The sequence below is a fragment of the Anguilla rostrata genome, unplaced genomic scaffold (assembly GCF_018555375.3).
Source record: "Anguilla rostrata isolate EN2019 unplaced genomic scaffold, ASM1855537v3 scaf1193, whole genome shotgun sequence".
In the NCBI taxonomy this organism is placed as follows: domain Eukaryota; kingdom Metazoa; phylum Chordata; class Actinopteri; order Anguilliformes; family Anguillidae; genus Anguilla; species Anguilla rostrata.
In genome coordinates this window covers 1-10,365 of record NW_026986518.1, presented here as the reverse complement: position 1 = coordinate 10,365, position 10,365 = coordinate 1, and the positions used below count along the sequence as shown (strand labels likewise).

Below are 10,365 nucleotides of genomic sequence, written 5' to 3'. Positions count from 1 at the left end.
GTTGTTATATTTGAAATCCAGTATTGAGATTGAAACCATTTCCCTGTATGGAAGTGTTAAATTGATGCATCAAATTTCAACAAACCCAACTGATCATTGATCAGTTTGCTTCCATTGTAGTCCTTTGTGATCCTCACTTTAGCCTGTGTTTAATGTGTATCTCCATCTTTTTTGGTTCAAGCTAATTTCCCATGCTTTGTTGATTGCCTTTTTTGCCTGTTAAAGAAAAAAGTACATTATTTGTGATTTCTTTCTTTTCCTTTCAAGATTTCTGAAGAGGATGCCTAGGTAAGTGTTCTTTTAGTTTGTACATTTGTACAAAAATGAATCCTGCTTGAACAGGACAAAAGAAAAACGTACACTGCAAAAATACATTTTCATGTTTCTCGAATGATAAAGAGATCATGCACTTTCTGTACTGTCAGTATGCAACCTGAACATTGTACCCAAGGGAGGACCTTTTAAAATATTTGAATAGCTTGACATGGAATGTTTGAAACACGCCCCGCACACAGAACAAACAATCAACGGCGGCAGCTGATCGCACTAAATGAGCAATTTACCAACATGTAACTGCCTGCAGAACAGCAGGCCCAGATGCTCCTGGTCTGCAGAGACGAACACCAAAAATATGATTCACAGCACAGTCATTGCCGTTATCATGATTGTAGCATGAAGTGTCTCTTTTCAAAATCCATTTCAACCATTCACAAATGACCTGGGACTTTGAAGTTATGAGGCGGTATCAAGTCTCCAGTGAAAACATTGCGCTGGCTATAACAGTCAGAATTCAAGCTGCGCCGTGGGTCTGGATGGTTTCGTGCTTGTTGAAACTTGTCAGCTGACAATGTGGTCGTTCAAATTTTGTGTCACATCAAAGTGTCAAATAGCAAAACATTATGCCACGTTACTATACAAGAAACAATATTGGCTATCTTACCTCACACAAATTAAACAGGCTGTATTCCAAAGCAATGCTAGCCAGTGTTTCCTAAATTGTGTCAAATAACTTGGCCCTGTGTGTACAAGCATACAGTACATTAATGGGGCAAACATGTGTGTGGATAGTCAAGAGTGATTTAATAGGCCTCAATATGTCAAATTTATATCTGAATTTGTGTATTTATCCACATGGCCTCTCTGTAGTGTGAATGATTGTATGTATGTTTCTTGGTATAAATGTCTTGTTTGTAAATGTGAATGTTACATGCTGCTAGGGAAATGTCCCCATGGGGATAATGAAGTATGCTATATATATATATGTGTGTGTGTGTGTATATGTATGTATGTTACAATCAGTATTTATTGTATGTTGCAAATATACAAGAGTAACTTGGAATTTTTGTACAATGAAAACTTTTTTTTTTTTTTTTTTTTATGTGAATTTGGCCTTAACAAGCTAATATAGAGATACTGCTACTACTGACCAAAAAAAAAAATCACAATTTATACAGCCAATTTATGAGCAATTATTTGCTGTCTGAAAATTTGGAATAACTATCAATGTGTATACCCTGAAATATAAATTGCTAAACAAACTAATTATTTGTGGGAAAGCGTTGATTGGTTCACTGATATGCACTGAAATAGTGCTGGATCATAAGCATTCAGAAGTAACACTGCTGTCTTTCTGATTGTAGACTGAAGTTCCTTTGAACCAAGCCACTCGTGAGGTTGGGGTAGGTAGCTTCAGCTCAACGCATGTCCATAAATCCATAAGCAAAAAGCAAAATATATTCCAAGGTGTGATGAGATAAATGAAATAAGGAAGGTTTATTAAACGTCAAAAAATAAAGACAAAATTCACAGGATGACAGGGTTGAAAAACTGTTGGCCTTCTTTCCCTCTAACCTGCCCTCTCACCCCTACACCACACCTGATATAGACATATGGGCTCCTCGTAGGTCATAGGGGATGCCAAAATAAAAGTCATACAAACTTCATTTCAGATAAGGCCAATCTGTCCAATTACTTTGCTCCCCATAAATGGGGGGACTACGTACAAAAAAGGGCTCCTACAGTCGGGTTTAATATGTCCGACAGGTAAGAGTTCTCTCTGTGTGACTCCGTTCCAGACAGCTTACGCACTGGCCGGAGGAAAACACTAGGCAGTTCTTAAGTAATTTTTATACAAAATTTGACATGATATTTGGTGTGGGTACTACAGACACCCTGAGCTTACATTGCAGGGTTTTCATCAAGCATGTACTTTTAGAAATACATTTCAAAAAACATATTTTTTCATTAAATGAAAATTATTTTTTATACTTGAACTGCTATTTCTGATTATCTAACTCTTAGAAGTAGAATGTGGTAGATTTGGGTAGCCAAGAGACTTCTGATAAAACTGGTATGTAATACTTGTGGCTTCTTCTTAATTTCCATGTAAAAAACTGTAAATAAAAAAAAAAAATTTTTTTTTATAGTAGTAAAGGTAGTGAAAAACGGCCAAAAGCCCCCTAGGGTTCAAGGGGCTAAACTCATTGGATGGTGCTTCGTCTTGCAGCAGGACAATCACCCCAAACACACTCCTAAAGTGACCAAGAGTTTTTCAGGGCCAAAAAGTGGAATGTTCTTGACTGGCCAAGTGAATCATCTGACCTAAATTCAAATTTAATATGTTTTTCAATTTCTGAAAACAAGACTGAATGCAAAAATCCCCCAAAACATTTGAAAAAAATTCCTACATAACATAGATCTCTTTAATCTCATATTCATCATTTAATTTAAAATTTAAAACAACTAAAAATTGGGTCACTGTCCAAATAATTATTACTGCATTATTATTTAAATGAAACTTTCTCCCCACAGGAACCATGAACGGAGAATAGAAGAAAGAGATCCCACCCACCTGAGAGATGACCTATCATGGTCAGGCTCCCCCCCATTCCCTGCTGACTTATAAATCTTTATGAGCTTGATCATGTGAGTGAGTGTGTGTGCGTGTGTGCGTGTGTGTGTGTGTGTGTGTGTTTATCTGCACAGTGGGCTGGATGCTAATGAGTGCAGGCCGGTCTCCTGGCTCGGGTGGAGGCTGAGAGAGAGAGAGAGAGAGAAACCAAAAGAAGAGCGAATATGTGGTCACTGTAAGACAGGAGAGGTGGACACAGATGCACTTCCTCCTTACTTGCACAAAATATTTACAAATTAGAAAAAACTTTTCCAAAATTATCCCAAATTATAAATAATTTTAATTTCATCTCTAAAGAAGAACAGTGTGCAATTCTTCTTGGGGAAGGAACAACAGCCCCAATTGCGGCACAGTTCATTTCAGCCTGTCATAACCTGAGGGACAGTGAGTGACCACCCACCCCATATAAACATGTACATATTTATTGATTTACTTATGCTGTTATTGTTTTTTTTAAGCATATTTTTATTCAAAAGAAAGGCATCAGCATACAGTTTTAGAGCGTAATTTTTTCCCCCCATCTTTTTCCCCCAGAACAGTCCTGATACTGTCAACATAACAAGGATAAAGAAAAGTAGAAATTATATAGAAACAATAATAACTAGAAACTTAAATAATGGATAAAAATAATTAAGTAAAATATACAGACAGAAAATAAATAAAAAATATAAAATATGTGGAGGACATTTGTCAATGGACTATGCTCCCTAGAGGAGCAAAGGGCTTAAGAAGAAGATGAGATATATATATATATATATATATATATATAATTGCTAAGACATGACAAGGATGATGCTGTTATTGTTATATGTTGTTACATTTATCATTATTATTTTGCATATTATATATATGTATGCTTTGGCAATAATTATATTTGCATTTCATGCTAGTAAAGCAACTTGAATTGAATTGAATTAAATTGAGAGAGAGAAAGGCCAAGAGCTGAGCCCAAAGAACAGCCCTCTCACCTGTCCTGAGGCTCAGTTCACTAACCCCCACCAACGCCATGCAGCCTCAGTACAGCTCAGTAAAAGGGGGGGGGGGGAGGTTGTTTAGAAGACTCTTTTTATCAGTGGTATTTCAAAGAAGGAAGATCGGCAGCTTTATTTGTGAAAAGCAAACCCCCCAGAGGACCCTGTACCTAAAACATGCAGTAATTGCACAGCACATATAATGTACAGTATTGTAATGAAATGGTACATTTTGTGTGAACATATATATCTGTGCAGTAGTGTGTGTGTGTGTTTTCTTTCTCTGTCTTTTTTTTTTTTGTTTGTTTTTTGCCGTTTTCTCCACAATTTAGTCGTTGTTGACAGGGAGGAACTGGCTATGACACCATGCTGCCCAGGACTCTGAAAGCATGAAAGTCCCTACTCTGATAGATAAAAGACTAAACAATTATTTCTGATTTCAAGCTTGTTTAAGACTAAGTGGTCACCATGGTGCTTATTTAGTATTCATGCTATATGGCTAGACACAGCCAGTCATTTACTTTGTTATATCAATATACACAGCCAGTCATTTACTTAGTTAAATCTCACAATATGCTTATGTATTAACCATGTACCATTCATGTATAGAATTATGTATGTTATTGTTAAGACACTTTTTGCTTATAAAAGCAGGGACCGCCCCTGCTTTCTTCAGTTTGGGCTTATCCATGTTGTGGGTAGGTGCTGGATTCTTTCTGCAGGAATAAATCCTATTTCTTATATGATACACCTCGTTGTGCCTGGTTATTCAACAGAGAGAATTTTCTCTGCCCAACAATTGGCGTCATGAACAGGATTCTCAGTGCAGCCACCAATCAGCAGTGCAGTGGACGGGATTAGCAAAATCCTAAAGTCCTTTATAAGGAAGGCAGAAAGTCCTCGTGGGATGCTTGGGGCAGGAGACCTTCAATAGGAAGGTTATTGTGACAGGCAGCAGTCCTTTTCAGGGAGGCAGGATTTACATGTGTTGTTTGTTTTTAGTTTTGTGGGTCCAGGAACAGTCTTGTTTTATATTTTAGAAACATAATTACAATAACTGTGTAATAATGGCGACAGGTGGCTCTCCAGAGCCGTTGATTATGGTAAGAGAAGTGGCATGATGGAAGAAGGAAAAATAAACCTATGGATACGGTAATGTTTGAAGAAATAAAGGAGTATGCAGAAAGGCAACAGAGTGTAAATGAGGAAGTTAAAAACGGAGATGAGTAACATGCTTAAAGATGGAAGCGGAAGGATTAAAGATGGAAATGGCAAGTTTAGGGAAAGTAATACATGCACTTTGTTGTACGATCTGGATAAGAGCGTCTGCCAAATGCCTGTGACCAACTGTGAGCGTGGAGAAAAGTTAAATTATGTTATTTCACGTAAGTCCACACTGCCATTAAACCACAGGACCCTGAAACGCATGTACTTGCCATAAGAGGCACTTAGAATAACCCACCGTCTGTGTACCGTTGTTTTTCAGTGTGATTTTACGAAACAATTCAGACTAAATGTGTGGGTTTTTTTTTTTACCATGAGCTTTGCCCTTATCCTGGTATGTATAAATACCCATAATGCCTCATTTCTCCTACATTGTGTGAGTGTTCCTTTCATTCTCGTGCAATTATACAAAGTTTTCTATGATTGATGCTAAAACAATAAAGGTTTGTGTTGAAAGAATGCCAATGAACACTGTGTCATTAGCTATGCACTGCTGTGAGAACACTGTGTCATTAGCTACGCACTGCTGTGAGAACACTGTGCATTAGCTACACACTGCAGTGAGAACACTGTCATTAGCTACACACTGCTGTGAGAACACTGTGTCATTAGCTACACACTGCTGTGAGAACACTGTCATTAGCTACACACTGCAGTGAGAACACTGTGTCATTAGCTACACACTGCTGTGAGAACACTGTGTCATTAGCTACACACTGCTGTGAGAACACTGTGTCATTAGCTACGCACTGCTGTGAGAATACTGTGTCATTAGCTACACACTGCTGTGAGAACACTGTGTCATTAGCTACACACTGCAGGGAGAACACTGTCATTAGCTGCGCACTGCTGTGAGAACACTGTGTCATTAGCTACACACTGCTGTGAGAACACTCATTAGCTACACACTGCAGTGAGAGCAGTGTGTCATTAGCTACACACTGCAGTGAGAGCAGTGTGTAATTAGCTACACACTGCAGTGAGAACACTGTGTCATTAGCTACGCACTGCAGTGAGAACACTGTCATTAGCTACACACTGCTGTGAGAACACTGTGTCATTAGCTACACACTACAGTGAGAACACTGTCATTAGCTACACACTGCAGTGAGAACACTGTCATTAGCTACGCACTGCTGTGAGAACACTGTGTCATTAACTACACACTGCAGTGAGAACACTGTGTCATTAGCTACGCACTGCTGTGAGAACACTGTGTCATTAACTACACACTGCAGTGAGAACACTGTGTCATTAGCTACACACTGCTGTGAGAACACTGTGTCATTAGCTACACACTGCGGTGAGAACACTGTCATTATCTACACACTGGGTTACCATGTTTTGTGTTTGTATGTGTCATATCAATAAAATAACAGAATTACGGCTACTTTGAACCAACTTGAATAGTTTGTTGCTTAACTCAAATAATGTTAAACAAAAAATATGACTACAAATTGATACATTTATGCTATATTTAATTTATAAATGTGTATTTTCCAATTCAAACACATTATAAATCAAATATTGCATTAATGTATCATTGAGTGGCCATACAATCGAATAGCCAAGTACTTTTCTTCGTATATGGGAAGATACGTTTTTGTTGTACTGCTGTATCAACAGCAAGCTCGTGTGACAGACAATGGTAAGTTACAGAGCACCACATTAATGTTATTATCCCCTACAGATAGGATTAATATGTGTTTATGATTTTAAGATGAATATTAACACGTAATTTAGCCTATTTTTAAAATGTTTCATTTCCGCTATTTTCATGAGGGACTCGTGGTGGATCCCCTTTATATACAGAATTCATCAGAGAGAAATGTTCTTTCTCTCAACATGCAAGTTACTTTTCCATTAAGGTGTTCTCCACTTGCCTCTGATTGGTTCAGATGAATCACATGGGGTATCCGGGCAGTGCAGGTCACATTTTATTGCCATGTTGGATTTTCTATTGTTTTCTTTTCAAATCTCTGCTTTGGTGAAACTAGATGCTACACACTGCTCTTTTGTTGGAGGAATGATGTCATAATCGCAATAATGCAGGCTGCCGGTCACATTGGGCAAAAGTTAAATGATGTTCATCTGAGTATTTCACTTGTTACATTATATTTTAGATTTGATTAAATTTATCACAATAATGGATTGTTCCATTATGCTCTGGCCCTATGCTTGTTGCCAAGAGCTTATCATTCAGATTCATATTTGACACATAATTGTTCAGCATGAATACAGTTTTTCAAAGCTGCATTCACTATCTCACTCTGTCCTCACTGCACAGTTCCTGTATCAAAACCCCATGTCAGTGTCACTCGTGATGAATTCCCCTGCACTCTACTGTGTGCTGTGGAGAGAGGGACTGGAGCACCCCTGTCCTGGTACAGAGAACGGTGAGGACAAGTCCTATGGTAGCTACCCTGTATGCTGTGCCCCACATCTGGATATGACTCAGACTGTGGAGAGGAGCGGTGCATACACCTGAGAAACGAAGAACTCAGTCAGCAGAGAGACATCAGACCCTCTCTCTGTGGGGGCCCACTGCACAGGTGAGCCTACTGCAACTCATTCACACCTGCTCACATCTTTCCATACCTGTGCACACCTATTTACACCTGCAACTACTATTAAATGAGAGATACTGTTAGACTGTAAAATCCCCATCAGTGATTGTTGTTGTGGGTGGTTGTGTTTCAAAATGTGTAAAAATGTCTGATTGTATGGTTACATCACATGACTTTCTGTCTTCATCCTTGTTAAGTGAAATTGAACTTTGAACTCCATGTGTTGTCTGAATGCGGAGGTTTGAAGTGTGTTATTCAGCAGGGGTGTAACCAAAGCCAAATACCCTTTTCAAAGGTTTACAACGAATGTGTTATGAGCAATTTGTTTCAATTTGACTTGTGATATAAGGAAAATAAATGAGATGAGCAGTAAGTGAGCACTGAATTGATGAATTAGTTTGTTGAACATAACACATGACACATTAAAATGCATTTAGGAAACAATGGTGGAAGGTAACCCCCTCCCCCACTCTCAGTCGGTTTAAGATCAGCCCTAAAAAACGGGCTTTAGAATAACCTGTCCTCACCTGTTCTCACCTGTCCTTACCTGTCCTTACCTGTCCTCACCTATTCTCACCTGTACTTACCTGTTCTTAGTTGGAGCTGCGGGTATCTGGCAGACCGAGGGTCTAAAATGTGGAGCCTGTGCTTGGTGCTGATCGTGATGCTGTGCAGTCGCCTGGTTTGAGGCTGCTGAGTGAGAATTAACTTTGACCTCTGGATGAGTGGGTGGGTATGAGAGTCCCATGTTCATTGTATCCTGCTGCAGCCCCAACAGCTACCCTGCCCCATAAAGACATGCAGCATAACTGCCCCAGTATAACTGCCCCATGAAGACATGCAGCATAACTGCCCCATAAAGACATGCAGCATAACTGCCCCATGAAGACATGCAGCATAACTGCCCCATAAAGTCATGCAGCATAACTGCCCCATACAGACATGCAGCATAACTGCCCCATAAAGACATGCAGCATAACTGCCTCATAAAGACATGCAGCATAACTGCCCCATGAAGACATGCAGTATAACTGCCCCATAAAGACATGCAGCATAACTGCCCCATAAAGACATGCAGTATAACTGCCCCATAAAGACATGCAGCATAACTGCCCCATATAGACATGCAGCATAACTGCCCCATATAGACATGCAGTATAACTGCCCCATAAAGACATGCAGCATAACTGCCCCATAAAGACATGCAGTATAACTGCCCCATGAAGACATGCAGCATAACTGCCCCATGAAGACATGCAGCATAACTGCCCCATAAAGACATGCAGTATAACTGCCCCATAAAGACATGTTCTCTCTGTCCCAGTCATCCTCTGTCTCAGGCTGTTCTCCCAGTCCCAGTCATGAACTGAAACTAATTGTTAATAGTTTTTAATCATGCAGCTTTAATGTCTTCCCCGCTTTATCTAATTGCTGTGCATACCATGAAGAATAAATGTTACACAATAATGTCTCAATATGTTTAATCTGTCAGATGAACTAATGCTTTTATTTACTGTGATTTATGGAAAATGGTAACTTAAGAAAGAGGCTCCATTTATAATAGATGAATTTACAGTGATAGGTGTGAAGTTTAAATCCACACCAAAACAAATGAGACAAACCTGCACCTCACATATACACACCTGTACAGACCTGGGTTAATACATATAAGGAAACAGCAAGCTGCACTCCAAAGGTGATCTATGATCTGTGTACAAATCAGAGCTGAAACTGCTCCCAGATCAGTAAGGCAGGCTTTACTGATCTCCACTCAGAGATGAGCTGAGCTCCAAACTGGCATCCCATGTCCAAGCTGATACAGTCTCAGCCCTACTATTACATTACAGGCATTTAGCAGACGCTCTTATCCAGAGCGACTTACACAACTTTTTACATAGCATTTTACATTGTATCCATTTATACAGCTGGATATATACTGAAGCAATGCAGGTTAAGTACGTTGCTGAAGGGTACAACGGGAATCGAACCTGCGACCTTTTGGTTACAAGCCCAGTTCCTTACCCACTGTGCTACACTCCGTCCTATGAATCCGCTCAGTGGTGGATTGGGTCCAATCTGGCGGCCCATGTCCCGGGTGCCCGCGGTCTCTGCCCTACTGTCAGAAGCCCTGGGCAGCTGTGTCATTTAGAGCGGGGAGTTTGTCCAAACGCAGCCTTTGGGCATCTCTCTGTTCTAATGATGACGGGAGACAAGGAGGAATAAAATAAGTGAATGGAATGAGCCCCAGATGTCAATTTCACATATTTTAACTCATTTTGCCTTCCATGCTAGAAAAACAAGGAAGGAAAGAAAGAAAGGAGCTGAAAAATAAGTGATTGGAGTGCACCCACGGTCTGGGCTCCACTTCCTGTTGTAGATGACAGGGGTGTTCTGAACAAGAGACAAACAGGAAATCATTGGGTAGAATCTGTGCTTTATTAAATCATTTTCGTCTAGAATCACTTGTAATAAGACACATACATTTACATTTATCCTGTAACATTATTTGTACAAGTTGTAACAGATTTGGGCATTACTATGTGGAATAGTTATTCACCCCTCATTTTCGAATCCATGCTTTGATTAAAAGCAGCTTTTAGTGCATTTTTGGAGAAAACCTGCTGAGGAGTTTAAGACAGGAAGTGAGAGTTGTCTCTGAGCGCAGTTTCAGAACCTCACTGCGATTCCTGTG

At 39.6% G+C, this 10,365-nt stretch overlaps 3 long non-coding RNA genes across 3 annotated transcripts; 2 read left to right on the top strand and 1 right to left on the bottom strand.

Annotated features, from left to right (window-relative positions):
- Window positions 1–636: 636 nt before the first annotated feature.
- On the top strand, window positions 637–4,628 carry LOC135247288 (uncharacterized). Its single transcript, XR_010328185.1, has 2 exons — window positions 637–1,679; window positions 2,812–4,628. It is a non-coding gene; the product is annotated as an uncharacterized LOC135247288 (long non-coding RNA).
- A 256-nt stretch (window positions 4,629–4,884) lies between these two features.
- On the bottom strand, window positions 4,885–5,361 carry LOC135247291 (uncharacterized). The gene is made up of 2 exons (XR_010328187.1): window positions 5,227–5,361; window positions 4,885–5,180 (listed from the first exon to the last, which is right to left on the bottom strand). It is a non-coding gene; the product is annotated as an uncharacterized LOC135247291 (long non-coding RNA).
- Window positions 5,362–6,124: 763 nt separating this feature from the next.
- Window positions 6,125–9,285, top strand: LOC135247290 (uncharacterized). The gene is made up of 2 exons (XR_010328186.1): window positions 6,125–7,658; window positions 8,271–9,285. It is a non-coding gene; the product is annotated as an uncharacterized LOC135247290 (long non-coding RNA).
- Window positions 9,286–10,365: the final 1,080 nt, after the last annotated feature.